The sequence below is a fragment of the Hemiscyllium ocellatum genome, chromosome 9 (genome assembly GCF_020745735.1).
Source record: "Hemiscyllium ocellatum isolate sHemOce1 chromosome 9, sHemOce1.pat.X.cur, whole genome shotgun sequence".
NCBI classification, from domain to species: Eukaryota; Metazoa; Chordata; class Chondrichthyes; order Orectolobiformes; family Hemiscylliidae; genus Hemiscyllium; species Hemiscyllium ocellatum.
This window is the reverse complement of record NC_083409.1, coordinates 26902777-26918729: the sequence shown is the minus strand read 5'-3', so window position 1 is coordinate 26918729 and position 15953 is coordinate 26902777. Positions and strand designations below refer to the sequence as shown.

General features: G+C 42.7%; 1 protein-coding gene across 1 annotated transcript in view; it reads left to right on the top strand.

Moving 5' to 3' along the window:
* Positions 1-15953, top strand: part of LOC132818917 (LIM homeobox transcription factor 1-alpha-like) — a 416441-nt gene that overhangs the window by 327053 nt on the left and 73435 nt on the right. The gene's annotated exons all lie outside the window — the stretch shown is intronic.

Here is a 15953-nt window from a genome sequence, read left to right as displayed (position 1 = left end):
CTCCCTCCCAGTTTATAGCACACACACTACCTGATTATATCACACACTTTCCCGATTTATGTCACGCCTCCTCCCTGTTTATATCACACACACTCCCTGTTTATATCACACACTCTCACCCTTTATATCATGCTCCCTCCCTGTTTATATCACACACATTCCTGTTTACATCAAGCTCTCTTCCTGTTTATATCACACTCTCTCTGTTTATATCATGCTCCCTCCCTGTTTATATCACACACACTCCTTGTTTATATCACACACTCTCCCTCTTTATATCATGCTCTCTCGCTGTTTATATCATGCTCCATCCCTGTTTATATCACGCTCTCTCCCTGTTTATATCATGCTCCATCCCTGTTTATATCACGCTCCCTCCCTGTTTATGTCACGCTCCCTCCCTGCTTATATCATGCTCTCTCCCTCTGTATATCATGCTCTCCTCCTGTTTATATCAACCCCCCTCCCTGTTTAAATCAAGGTCCCTCTCAGTTTATATCACACTCTCTCCCTGTTTGTATCACCCACACTCCCTGTTTATACCACACTCTCCCCCTGTTTATATCATGCACACGCCCTGTTAATATCATGCTCCCTCCCTGTTTATATCACACACTCTCACTGTTTATATAACGCTCCCTCCCTGTTTATATCACACAAACTCCCTGTTTATATCACACTCTATCCCTGTTTATATCATGTTCCCTCCCTGTTTATATCACACGCACTCCCTGTTTACAACCCGCTCTCGTCCTGTTTATATTACACTCCCTCCGTGTTTATATTACACACATGCCCTGTTTTTATCACACTCTCTCCTTGCTTATATCACACACTCTCCCTGTTTATATCATGCTCCCTCCCTGTTTATATCACGCTCCCTCCCTGTTTATATCACCCACGTCCCTGATTGTATCGAGCTCCCTGTCTATATTGCACTTCCTCCCTGTCTATATTGCCCTCCCTGTTTATATCACACACACTCCCTTTTTATACCACACTCCCTCCCTGTTTATATCACACATACCCCTGTCTATATCACAATCCCTCCCTGTTTATATCGCCCACCCTCCCTGTTTATATCACGCTCCCTCCCTGTTTACATCGTGCTCCCTCCCTGTTTATATCACACTCCCTCTATGTTTATATCACACCTCCTCTCTGTTTATATCCTACCTCCTCCCAGTTTACATCACACACCTTCCCTGTTTATATCACGCTCCCTCCCTGTTTATATCATACTCCCTCCCATTTTATTCACACTCCCTCTCTGTTTATATCCCAATCCTGTTTATATCCCACCCTCTCCCTGTTTATGTCACACTCCCACTCTGTTTATATCCAATCCCCTCCCTGTTTTTATCACACTCCCTCCCTGTTTATATCACACTCTCACTCTATTTATATCACACACCTCCCTGTTTACATCACACTCTCGCCCTGTATATATCAAACTCTCTCCCTGTTTTTATCACACTCCCTCCCTGTTTATATCACACAAATATCCTGTTTGTATCACGCTCTCTCCTCGTTTATATCACACACACTCCCTGTTTATATCATGCCATCTCCCTGTTTATATCACACACACTCCATGTTTATATCATGCTCCCTCCCTGTTTATATCACGCTCTCTCCCTGTTTATATCACACACACTTCCTGTTTATTTCACACTCACTCCCTGTTTTTATATTCCTCTCTCCCTGTTTATAACACACACACTCCATGTTTATATCATGCTCCCTCCCTGTTTATACCACACACACTCCCTGTTGATATCTCGCTCTCTCAGTTTGTATATCACGCTCACTCCCTGTTTATATAACATACACTCCCTGTTTATATCATGCTCACTCCCTGTTTATATCGTCCTCTCTCCCTGTTTATATCAAATGGCATCTATGTTTACATCACACACACTCCCTGCTTATATCACGCTCCCTCCCTGTTTATATCTTCCTCTCTCCCTGTTTATATCACTCACACTCCCTGTTTATATCACACTCTCTCCCTGTTTGTATCACGCTCCCTCCCTGTTTATATCACCCACGTCCCTGATTATATCTAGCTCCCTGTCTATATTGCACTTCCTCCCTGTCTATATTGCCCTCCCTGTTCATATCACACACACTCCCTTTTTATACCACACTCCCTCCCTGTTTATATCACACATACCCCCTGTCTATATCACAATCCCTCCCTGTTTATATCACTCTCCCTCCCTGTTTATATCACGCTCCCTCCCTGTTTACATCATGCTCCCTCCCTGTTTCTATCACACTCCCTCTATATCACTCACACTCCCTGTTTATATCACGTTCTCTCCCTGTTTATATCACACTCTCTCCCTGTTTATATCATACACATGCCCTGTTTATATCACACACACTCCCTGTTTATATCATGCTCCTTCCCTGCTTATATCACACACACTCCATGTTTATTTCACATTCTCTCCCTGTTTGTATCACGCTCCCTCCCTGTTTATATCACACTCTCTCCTGGTTTATATCATGCCCTCTCCCTGTTTATTTCACACACTCTTCCTGTTTATATCACACACACTCCCTGTTTATATCACACGCACACCATGTTTTTATCACGGTCTCTCCCAGTTTTTATCACGCTCTCTTCCTGTTTATATCACACACATTCCCTGTTTATATCACACTCTCTCCCTCTTTATATCACGCACTGTTCCTGTTTATATCACACACACACCCTGTTTATATCACGCTCTCTCCCAGTTTATATCACACATACTCCCTGTTTATATCACACACGCCCTGTTAATAACACACTTTCTCCCTGTGTATATCACGCTCACTCCCTGTTTATATCACACACATGCCCTGTTAATATCACGCTTTCTCCCTGTTTATATCACTGTCTCTGCCTGTATATATCACGCTCGCTTCCTGTTTATATCACACACATTCCTTATATATATCACACTCTCTCCTCTTTATATCAAGCCTTCTTCCTGTTTATATCACACTCCCTGTTTATATCATGCTCCCTCCCAGTTTATATCACACACATTCCCTGATTATATCACACACTTTCACTATTTATATCACACTTCCTCCCTGTTTATATCACACACACTCCCAGTTTATATAACACACACTCCCTGTTTATATCACACTCTCTCACCCTTTATATCATACTCAATCCCTTTTATGTCACGCTCTCTCCCTGTTTATAGCACACACACACTCCCTGTTTATATCACACTCACTCCCTGTTTATATCAAACACTCTCTCCCTGTTTATATCAAACACTCTCCCTGTTTATATCACGCTCCCTCCCTGTTTTTATCACACACCCTTCCTGTTTATATCATGCTCCCTCCCTGTTTATATCACCCTCCCTCCCTCTTTATATCTCACTCTCTCCCTGTTTATATCTCGCTCCCTCGCTGTTTATATCACACACACTCCCTGTTCACATCACGCTCTCTCCCTGTTTATATCACACACACTCCCTGTTTATATCACGCCCTCTCCCTGTTTATATCATGCTCTCTCCCTGTTTATGTCACATACACTCACTATTTATATCCCATTCCCTCCCTGTTTATATCACGCCCTCTCCCTGTTTATATCACGCCCTCTCCCTGTTTATATCATGCTCTCTCCCTGTTTATATCTCACACACTCCATGTTTATATCATGCTCCCTCCCTGTTTATATCACGCTCTCTCCCTGTTTATATCACACACACTTCCTGTTTATTTCACACTCACTCCCTGTTTTTATATTCCTCTCTCCCTGTTTATAACACACACACTCCATGTTTATATCATGCTCCCTCCCTGTTTATATCACACACACTCCCTGTTTATATCTCGCTCTCTCAGTCTGTATATCATGCTCCCTCCCTGTTTATATCACACACACTCCCTGTTTATATCACACACTCGCCCTCTTTATATCATGCTCCCTCCCTGCTTATATCACACTCTCTCCCTGTTTATATCACGCTCTCTCCCTGTTTATATCATGCTCCATCCCTGTTTATATCACGCTCCCTCCCTGTTTATGTCACGCTCCCTCCCTGCTTATATCATGCTCTCTCCCTCTGTATATCAACCCCCATCCCTGTTTAAATCAAGGTCCCTCTCAGTTTATATCACACTCTCTCCCTGTTTGTATCACCCACACTCCCTGTTTATACCACACTCTCCCCTGTTTATATCATGCACACGCCCTGTTTATGTCATGCTCCCTCCCTGTTTATATCTCACTCCCTCCCTGTTTATATCACATACACTTCCTGCTTACATCGCGCGCTCTCACTGTTTATATCACACACATTCCCTGTGTATATCATGGTTCCTCCCTGTTTATATCACACACACTCCCTGTATATATCACACACTCTCCCTCTTTATATCACCCTCTCTCCCTGTTTATATCATGCTCTCTACCAGTTTATATCACACACATTCCCTCTTTATATCACACTCTCTCCCTCTTTATATCCTGCTCCCTCCCTGTTTCTATCACACGCACTCACTGTTGATATAATGCTCCCTCCCTGTTTATATCACACAAACTCCCTGTTTATATCACGCTTTCTCCCTGTTTATATCATGTTCCCTCCCTTTTCATATCACACACATTGCCTGTTTATATCTTGCTCCCTCCCTGTTTATATCACACACACACTCCCTGTTTATATCACACTCCCTCTTTTTATATCGCCCTCCCTCCCTGTTTATATCACGCTCCCTCCTGTTTATATCACGCTCTCTCCCTGTTTGTATCACGCTCTCTCCCTGTTTGTATCACGCTCTCTCCCTGTTTATATCATGCGCTCTCCCTGATTATATCATGCTTACTCCATGTTTATATCACCCACCCTCCCTGTGCATATCACGCTCCCTCTCAGTTTATATCACACTCTCTCTCTATTTACCTCACACTCTCTCCCTGTTTAAACCATACTCTGCCCCTGTTTATATTATGCACACGCCCTGTTGATATCCCACTCCCTCTCTGTTTATATCACATACAGTCACTGTTTATATCACGCTCCCTCCCTGTTTATGTCACGCTCCCTCCCTGTTTATATCACCCACCCTCCCTGATTATATCGTGCTCCCTGTTTTTATTGCACTTCCTCCCTGTCTATATCGCCCTCCCTGTTTATATCACACACACTCCCTGTTTATATCACACTCCAAGTCTGTTTATATCACACATCCTCCCTGTCTATATCACAATCCCTCCCTGTTTATATCGCCCTCCCTCCTTGTTTATATCACACTCCGTCCCTGTTTACAATGTGCTCACTCCCTGTATATATCACACTCCCTCTCTGTTTATATCACACACACCCTCGCTGTTTTTATCCCACCCCCTCCCTGTTTATATCACACTCCCTCCCTGTTGATATCATGCTCCCACTCTGTTTATGTCACACCCCTCTCTGTTTATCACACACCCTCCCTGTTTATAACCCACCCCCTCCCTGTTTATATCGCCCTCCCTCCCTGTTTACATCACGCTCCCTCCCTGTTTACAACGTGCTCACTCCCTGTTTATATCACACTCCCTCTCTGTTTATATCACACACCCTCCCTGTTTATATCACACTCCCTCCCTGTTGATATCACATTCCCACTTGGTTTATATCACACCCCTCTCTGTTTATCACACACCCTCCCTGTTTATATCAAGCTCTCTTCCTGTTTATATCACACACTCCCTGTTTATATCACACTCTCTCCCTGTTTATATCAAGCTCCCTCCCTGTTTTTATCACACACTCTCCCTCTTTATATCATGCTCCCTCCCTGTTTATATCACACTCTCTCCCTCTTTATATCATGCTCTCTTCCATTATATATCACACGCACGCCCTGTTTATGTCACGCTCTCTCCCTCTTTATATCATGCTCTCTACCAGTTTATATCACAAACATTCCCTGTTTATATCACACTCTCTCCCTCTTTATATCCCACTCCCACCCTGTTTATATCACTCTCTCTGCCTGTTTATATCACGCTTTCTCCCTGTTTATATCATGTTCCCTCCCATTTCATATCACACACATTGCCTGTTTACATCTCGCTCCCTCCCTGTTTATATCACACACACACACTCCCTTTTTATATCATGCTCTCTCCCTGTTTATATCACACACAGACTCCCTGTTTATATCAGACACACTCCCTGTTTATATCACACTCCCTCTCTGTTAATATCATGCTCTCTCCCTGCTTATATCATTCTCCCTCCCTGTTTATATCACCCACCATCCCTGATTATATTCTGCTCCCTATTTTTATTGCACTTCCTCCCTGTCTATATCACCCGCCCTATATATATCACACACACTCCATGTCTGTATCACAATCCCTCCCTGTTTATATCACCCTCACGCCCTATTTATATCACGCTCTCTCCCTGTTTATATCACACACTCGCCCTGTTTATATCACACACACACCCTGTTTATATCATTCTCTCTCCCTGTTTTTATCATGCTCTCTCCCAGTTTATATCACACACATTCCCTGTTTATATCACACTCTCTCCCTCTTTATATCATGCTCTCTTCCTGTTTATATCACACACATGCCCCTGTTTATATCACGCTCTCTCCCAGTTTATATCGCACACTCTCCCTATTTATATCACGCTTCCTCCCTGTTTATATCACACACTCTCACCCTTTATATCATGCTCCCTCCCTGTTTATGTCACGCTCTCTCCCTGTTTATATGACGCTCTCTCCCTGTTTATATCACACACACTTCCTGTTTATATCATGCTTCCTCTCTGTTTATATCACACACCATTCCTGTTTATATCAAGCTCTCTTCTTGTTTATATCACACACTCTCTGTTTATATCACACATTCTCTCTCTTTATATCATTCTCCCTCCCCGTTTATATCATGCTCCCTCCCTGCATGTATCACACTGTCTCTCTGTTTATATAATGCTCCCTCCCTGTTTATATCACACTCTCTACCTGTTTATACCACACTCTCCCCCGTTCATATCATGCACACGCGCTGTTTAAATCCTGCTCCCTCCCTGTTTATATCATACACTCTCACCCTTTATAATCATGCTCCCTTCCTGTTAATGTCACGCTGTCTCCCTGTTTATTTCACATACATGCCCTGTTTATATCACGTTCTCTCCCTGTTTATGTCACACTCTCTCCCTGTTTATTTCACATACATGCCCTGTTTATATCACGTTCTATCCCTGTTTATGTCACGTTCTATCTCTGTTTATATCACCCTCTCTACCTGTTTATATCACGCTCTCTCCCTGTTTATATCACACACAGTCCCTGTTTATATCACACACCCTCCTGTTTATATCATGCTCTCTCACTGTTTATATCACGCTCCCTCCCTGTTCATATCACACTCCCTCCCTGTTTATATCATGCACTCTCCCTCTGTATATCATGCTGTCCTCTTGTTTATATCACCCACCCTCCTTGTTTATATCACACTCCCTCTCGGTTTACATCACACTCTTTCCCAGTTTATATCATGCTCTCTCCCTGTTTATATCACACTCCCTCCCTGTTTATATCATGCTCTCCTCCTGTTTATATCACGCTCCCTCCCTGTTTATATCATGCTCTCTCCCTCTGTATATCATGCTTTCCTCCTGTTTATATCACCCACCCTCCCTGTTTATATCACACTCCCTCACATTTTACATCACACTATCTCCAAGTTTATATCATATTCTCTCCCTGTTTATACCACACTCTCCCCCTGTTTATATCATGCACACGTCCTGTTTATATCACGCTCCCTCCCTGTTTATATCACACACTCTTACTGTTTATATAACACAATCCCTCCCTGTTTATATCACGCTCCCTCCCTGTTTATATCACGCTCCCGCCCTGTTTATATCACCCACCCTCCCTGATTATATCGTGCTCCCTGTTTATATTGCACTTCCTCCCTGTCTATATTGCCCTCCCTGTTTATATCACACACCCTCCCTGTCTATATCACAATCCCTTCCCTGTTTATATCGCACTCCCTCCCTGTTTATATCATGCTCCCTCCCTGTTTACATCGTGCTCCCTCCATGTTTATATCACACTCCATCTCTGTTTATATCACACCCCCTCCCTGTTTATATCCTACCACCTCCCTGTTTACATCACACACCCTCCCTGTTTATATCATACACCCTCCTATTTTATTCACACTCCCTCTCTGTTTATATCGCACTCCCACTCTGTTTATATCCCATCCCCTCCCTGTTTATATAACACTCCCTTCCTGTTTATATCACTCACCCTCCCTGTTTTTATCTCACCCCTCCCTGTTTATATCACACTCCCTCCCTGTTTATATCACACTCTCCCCCTGTTTATATCATGCACACGTCCTGTTTATATCACGCTCCCTCCCTGTTTATATCCTACCACCTCCCTGTTTATATCATACACCCTCCTATTTTATTCACACTCCCTCTCTGTTTATATCCCACTCCCACTCTGTTTATATCCCATCCCCTCCCTGTTTATATAACACTCCCTTCCTGTTTATATCACTCACCCTCCCTGTTTTTATCCCACCCCTCCCTGTTTATATCACACTCCCTCCCTGTTTATATCACACACCCTCCCTGTTTAGATCACACTCTCACTCTATTTATATCACACTCCCTCCCTTTTTATATCACACACACACCCTGTTTATATCACGCTCTCTCCTTGTTTATATCACACACACTCCCTGTTCATATCACACACATTCCCTGTTTATATCTCACTCTCTCACTGTTTATATCACGCTCCCTCCCTGTTTATATCGCCCACCCTCCCTGATTATATCATGCTCCCTGTTTATATTGCACTTCCTCCCTGTCTATATCACCCTCCCTGTTTATATCACACACATTCCCTGTTTATATCACACTCCCTCACTGTTTATATCACCCTCCCTCTCTGTTTATATCGCCCTACCTCCCTGTTTATATCACGCTCCCTCCCTGTTTACATTGTGCTCCCTCTCTGTTTATATCACACTCCCTCTCTGTTTATATCACACCCCCTCCCTGTTTATATCCTACCACCTCCCTATTTACATCAGACTCCCTCCCTGTTTGTATCACGCTCCCTCCCTGTTTATATCGCCCACCCTCCCTGATTATATCGTGCTCCCTGTTTATATTGCACTTCCTCCCTGTCTATATCGCCCTCCCTGTTTATATCACACACACTCCCTGTTCATATCATGCTCACTCCCTGTTTATATCACCCCCTCTCCCTGTTTATATCACGCTCACTCCCTGTTTATATCACACATACTCCCTGTTTATATCGCCCTCCCTCCCTGTTTATATCCCACTCCCTCCCTGTTTACATCGTGCCGCCTCCCTGTTTACATCACACACCCTCCCTGTTTATATCACACACAATCCCTGTTTATATCACACACAGTCCCTGTTTGTATCACGCTCACTCCCTGTTTATAGCGCCCTCCCTCCCTGTTTTTATCATGCTCCCTCCCTGTTCTTATCACACACTCTCCCTGTTTATATCACACTCCCTCTCTGTTCGTATCCCACCCCACTCTGTTTATATCCCACCCCCTCCCTGTTTATATCACATTCCCACTCTGTTTATATCCCATCCCCTCCCTGTTTATATCACACACCCTCCCTGTTTATATCCCACCCCCTCACTCTTTATATCACACTCCCTCCCTGTTTATATCACAGTCCCTCTCTGTTTATATCACACACACTCCCTGTTTACATCATGCTCTCTGCCTGTTTATATCACACTCTCTCCCTGTTTATATCACACTCCCTCCCTGTTTATATCACACACACGCCCTGTTTATATCACACCCTCTCCCTGTTAATATCACACTCTCTCCTTGTTTATATCATGCTCTACCCCTGTTTATATCACACTCTCTCCCTGTTTATATCACACACACTCCCTGTTAATATCGCACTCTCTCCTTGTTTATATCATGCTCTCTCCCTGTTTATATCACACACACCCTATGTTTATATCATGCGCCCTCCCTGTTCATATCACACACTCTCTCTGTTTATACCACACTCTCTCCCTGTTTATATCACACTGTCTCCCTGTTAACATCACACCCTCTCTCTGTTAATATCACACTCCCTCTCTGTTTTTATCACACACACTCCCTGTTTACATCACGCTCTCCTTGTTTATATTACGCTCTCTCTCTGTTTATATCGCGCTCTCTCCCTGTTTATATCACGCTCTCCCTGTTTATATTACGCTCTCTCTCTGTTTATATCATGCTCTCTCCCACTTTATATCATGCTCTCTCCCTGTTTATATAACACACATTTCCTGTTTATATCATGCTCACTCCCTGTTTATATCACACACTCCCTGTTAATATCACACTCTCTCCTTGTTTTTATTACGCTCTCTCCCTATTTATATCACACACACTCCCTGTTTATATCACACACTCTCCCTGTTTATATCAATCTCTCTCTCTCTGTGTATATCACGCTCCCTCTCTGTTTATATCACACACATTCCCTGTTTACATCATGCTCTCTCCCTGTTTATATCACATTCTCTCCCTGTTTATATCACACTCTCTCCCTGTTTACATTACACCCTCTCCCTGTTAATATCACGCTCACTCTCTGTTTATATCATACACACTCCCTGTTTACATCACACGCTCTCCCTGTTTAGATCACACACTCTCCCTGTTTATATCGCACTCTCACCCTGTTTATATCACACACTCCCTGTTTATATCACACACACTCCCTGTTTATATCTCGCTCTCTCCCTGTTTCTATCACACTCCCTCTCTGTTTATATCCCACCCCTTCCTGATGAAGCGCTCTGGCCCAAAACGTCGAATTTCCTGTTCCTTGGATGCTGCCTAACCTGTGTGCTTTAACCAGCAACACATTTTCAGCTCTGATCTCCAGCATCTGCAGACCTCACTTTTTACTACTATATCACACACACTCCCTGTTTATATCACACACCTTCCCTGTTTATATCACACCCTCTCTCTGTTTATATCCCACCCCTCCCTCTTTATTCACACCTCCTCCCTGTTTATATCACCCACTCTCCCTGTTTATCCTGGCTTATATGCCTCCCCATTACTGTTTATGTCATATTCAGTCATTGTTTCTGTAATATAAACTTCCTATGTGTATATTTTTTTTTCAATCGGATCTCGCTTCCCATGTCATTTATATTGAGCCACTCCCTATTTACATCATTGCCTCTCACTATTTACTATCAAACCCCTCCATGGTTGTGTCCAACCATCCCCTCTCCTCTCTGTGGCTAACTCTTCTATTCAATTGTTCAAAATCCACCATGACAGAAAATAAAGTTACCAGTGCGTTAATCATGTCCCTAATGGAAAATAAATATGCACTCATTGATACATAACTAACATCCAATACAGTGAAATTGCTTGAACAAATGCTTTATGAAAGCAAATATTTAATATCTTATGTTAAGAAATATCTCACTCAAGAACCTAAAAACCTTATGTCAATAAACATGTATATTCAATTGGCATGTAAAACTGGCCATCAATAATAACTTGTTATGAAAATAATTACTTGTGAAATCAGTTGTGCAGCACAAATTCTATAATGGTTTCATATGACCAGGCTCTCTAAAATACCTGTCACTGTTTTCTTTAAACTGCAGATTTACTTTGGACAGTTTCTTAACTTTGCCGGTCTCGTAAATGTTAATATATTTCCTCCTGCACAAGCTTTTTGCCTGATCACAGTCCCAAAGTGTGCTTATCTCTGTCATAAAGTACTTCACCTCCACCGTAAATGTCTTCAGTTCAGATCCAAAGGGGTGTTCCCTCATAGCCTCATGCCAATTTAGTGCCAGCTCTTTTTACCTACCATACCAGCTCATTATGTATTCAGGATCAGCACAGCTTTATCAATACTTAAGCTCATTATAACTCAGGGCAAAGCCTGGCTGCCACCTTTTATAACACTTCTAACATTTGTTTTCCACCACCAATGTAGACTGGCAGCTATCTACAAGATGAGTTGTAACAACTCACCAGGGTTCACTAGGCAGCCAGCCTTCCAAACCTGCGACCTCTCCCACCTAGAAGGACAAGGGTGGTACAGGATATTACTGTGGTCTCTTCTGGAGTACAGTGTCCAGTTCTGGTCATCCTGATATAGGAACAATATTATTAAGCTAGAGAAGGTTCAGAAGAGATTTATTAGGATGTTGCTGGGAATGGAAGGTTTGAGTTATAAGGAGAAACTGCATAGGCTGAGACTTTTCTCATTGTAATGTAGGAGGTTGAGGGGTGCTCTTACAGAAGTTAATAAAATCGTAAGAGGTATAGATAAGTTGAACGGCAGGTGTCTTTTTCCTAAGGTGGGGGATTTCAAAACTAGGGTCCAACTTAAGGTGAGAGGAGAAAGATTAAAAAAAGATGAAGGACAATTTTTCTACACAGAGAGTGAATCGTGTGTAGAATGAACTTCCAGGGTGGATGTGGCTCCAGTTATAATGTTTGAAAAACATTTCGATATGTACATGAATAAGAATTGTTTGGAGGGATATGGGCCAAGTGCAGGCAGGTGGGACTAGTTCAGTCTGGGATAATGGTTGGCATGGGCTAGTTGGACTGAAGGGTCTGTTTCCACACTGGATGACTCTATAACTCCATATGGAAGAACTCCATCAGCTGCAAATTCCCCTCCAAGACAAGCAACATCCTGAGTTGGAACTGCATGGCTATTCTTCATTGTCCCAAACCTCCATTCCAATCAGCACTATGGGCACCTTGCACCCTCGGGACAGGGGTGGCTGAAGAAGGCAGATCATTATCAGCTTCTCAAGGGTAATGATGAACAATAAAAGCTGCTCTAGACACCAATGCCCAAATCCTGTAAATGAATTGAAAAAGAAAATCATGCACATCGCAGGAACCAAAAACGTAGTTCTATGGCTTGCGTTTCTACACTGCATACATACTCCATTGAGAAAAACACTCATTCGTAAATACAAATTGGAGATTCATCGACATTCTTAATGGCACTGACAAACTGGATACATTACCACAGCTTTCAGTCTTAAAGGGCACTTGAACCCCACCCACCCACAAAATGTCCTTGACTCTCAGACCCAAAGATAGACTGGATGCCCCCAAAACCCCACGCCCACCCACACCCCCTTTAAATCATCCTTAGTCCCCATGGTCCGCAGATAGCTGATCTGCTCTTATGTTTTCTCCTCAATTCTCCACATTTCATTTTTGAGAACACAAGGGGACTCCGAAACTCTCATTTCAAGGGAGTCAGGCGGTTATTTAAATAAACCGACATCCCTAGAAAATACACTTGCATGAAAAACAGCTCAGCACAAAACCCCTCCTGGTCCCATTGTGGTGGAGATGCTCTCTATCCTGGCAAAAAAATTGGGGCCTTAATATAGCACTCTGGCATTTCTAGATCATACTCTCCCTGTTTATATCAGTATCTCTGGCTGTCAATGTCATGTTAACTCCCTAGGTGATGGTCCAGTGGTATTTCGCTAGACTGACAATCCAGAGATGCGAGTGTGCTGGTTGCAAAGCACAGCAGGTCAGGCAGCATCCAAAGAGCAGGAAAATCGACAATACAGAGGCCTAGGTTATGTGCTGGGGATCCAGGGTCGAATCCTGCCCCAGCAGAAGGTGGAACTTGAATTCAGTTTTAAAACTCTGCCATTAAGAGTCTAATGATGACCATGAAACCATTGTCGATTGTTGGGGAAAAAAAAAATCTGGTTCACTCATGCCCTTGAGGGAAGGAAACTGCCATTCTTACCTGGTCTGGCCTCCATAGGGCTCCAGACCCACAGCAATGTGGTTGACTGTTAATGCTCTCTGGGGCAATTAGGGATGGGCAATAAATGCTAGTCCAGCCAGTAATGCTCTCATCTCGTGAATGAAAAAAAAACACACAGCTCCTTATTTAAATTGGTCTCTTTAGTTGTTTATGCCACATTAACTCCCTGTTTATATCAGTCTCTCAGGTGCCTTATATCATGCTGTCCAGCTATTTACTTCAGACACCTTTCCTGTTTATTTGAGGGAAATGCCTGTTTTCAGAACTTTGTTTTTTCCCTACAGATACTAACTACTGGTATACATGGTAATCGGAGGTATACCAGGCTTTAACAGTACTGTTACATGTCCAGAGAGGATTCTGTACATGTGCTTCTGTTTTCAAAACTAACTCTACCGCAATTATTATTTATGCCCAGTGACATCATCACAAGATTGCACCAGGGCCCCAAAGCCCTTACACAGCAAATATCGTATCACCTTCCTCTTTATATTGCACTCCTTTTAATTGCACCCACTTGTCAATACAACTTTCCTTCTGTTTAAATCACGCCCCTACATTTATATATACAGGTATATCAAACTTCCTGTATATCAGACTCCCTCACAATTTATACTTTCTTTTTATATCAGAGCTCCTGCCTGTTTTCTCCATACCGCCTCCCTGTAAACAATATATCGAATCCCTTTTCATGTTACATCCTTCCCTGTTTGCACCTCATCCTTTCCCGCCACCCTAGCATGCTCACAACATGCCAGCTCACTGTTTATATCTCAATGCTCCCCTCTTCATGAACACACTCATTCTGCTTAGATCAAAATGACTCTAATTGTGTCACATTCTTCCTTAGTACTGTATCAAATTCCTCCCACATGTATTGTAAGACTTCTTGTATATATATACTACCCTGTTTATATCAGAGCTTTTTGATGTTTATAACCCTTCCTGCATATACTGTTCTTTCCCTGTTTATAGCACTCTCATCAACTTCTGTCTTGGACATATTCAGTGAATGAGCTTCCACAACCTTTTTGGGTAGAGAATTTCAAAGATTCCCACGCTCTGACTGAAAAACCCTCTCCTGCCCTCAGTCTTGAATGGCCTCCTCTGTATCTGGAGATTGTTGCCCGACTTTAGAACCCATTACCCCTGTAAAAATTTTGTACGTTTCAATGAGGTCTCCCCTCATTCCTCAGAACATTTGGGAACCCAAACCCAATCTCTCCTAATGTCACAATCCGGCAAAGGGGGCAGCTGTTCATTGAGGCTATTTATTTCCCTCGGTAAGGGCAATAAAACGGCACACAATTCTCCAGGTGAGGTTTTACCAAGGTTGCATACAACTGCAGTCGTATATATTTACCATGCAATGAAGGCCCACATACCATCCACTTTCCTTATTGACGGTCTGCTAGCTTTTGGCAACACGTGAACAAGGACATAATACTTCAGAACCCTCCACCATAAATAAATATCCTGCTTTTGTTTTTTTTTCTAAAGTGGATAAATTCACATTATTTGAGTTATATTTCATTTGACATCTGCTTACCCATCCTGGTCAATCAAATCTGCTTGAAGTCCCCTTGCATCTTGCTCACAACTTACATTCCTCAGCATTATGTGTCACCCATGAAATTCGAAATATGGCAGTTGGTTGTCACATTCAAATTTTGATATAGATTGTGAACAGTTGTGGATCTAGAACTGATGCTTGCGATACCCAACTAATGAAAGTCTGCCATCCTGTGACTAATCCATTTCTCTTATCCTCTGCTTTCCATCAGTTAATAAACAAGTATATTTCCCCCAATCCCATCCACTCTCATTTTATTTACTGACTTTCTGCGTGGGACCTTATCAAAAGCCTTCTGAAAACCCTCAATGTTTCTATCATATCCCGTCCCTTTGTAAATCATTTTTTTTTCCTTTTTGGATCACAAACCTCCCTGTTATTATCACACACTGTCTCTGTCTTTTCCATTGTCTCCGACAGTTAATATCATCATCCATTCCCTGTTCACATCGCATGCCCTCTGTTTATATCACACCCTTCCTTTCCTTTTTATGTCATACTGTATCGCTGTATATTACATA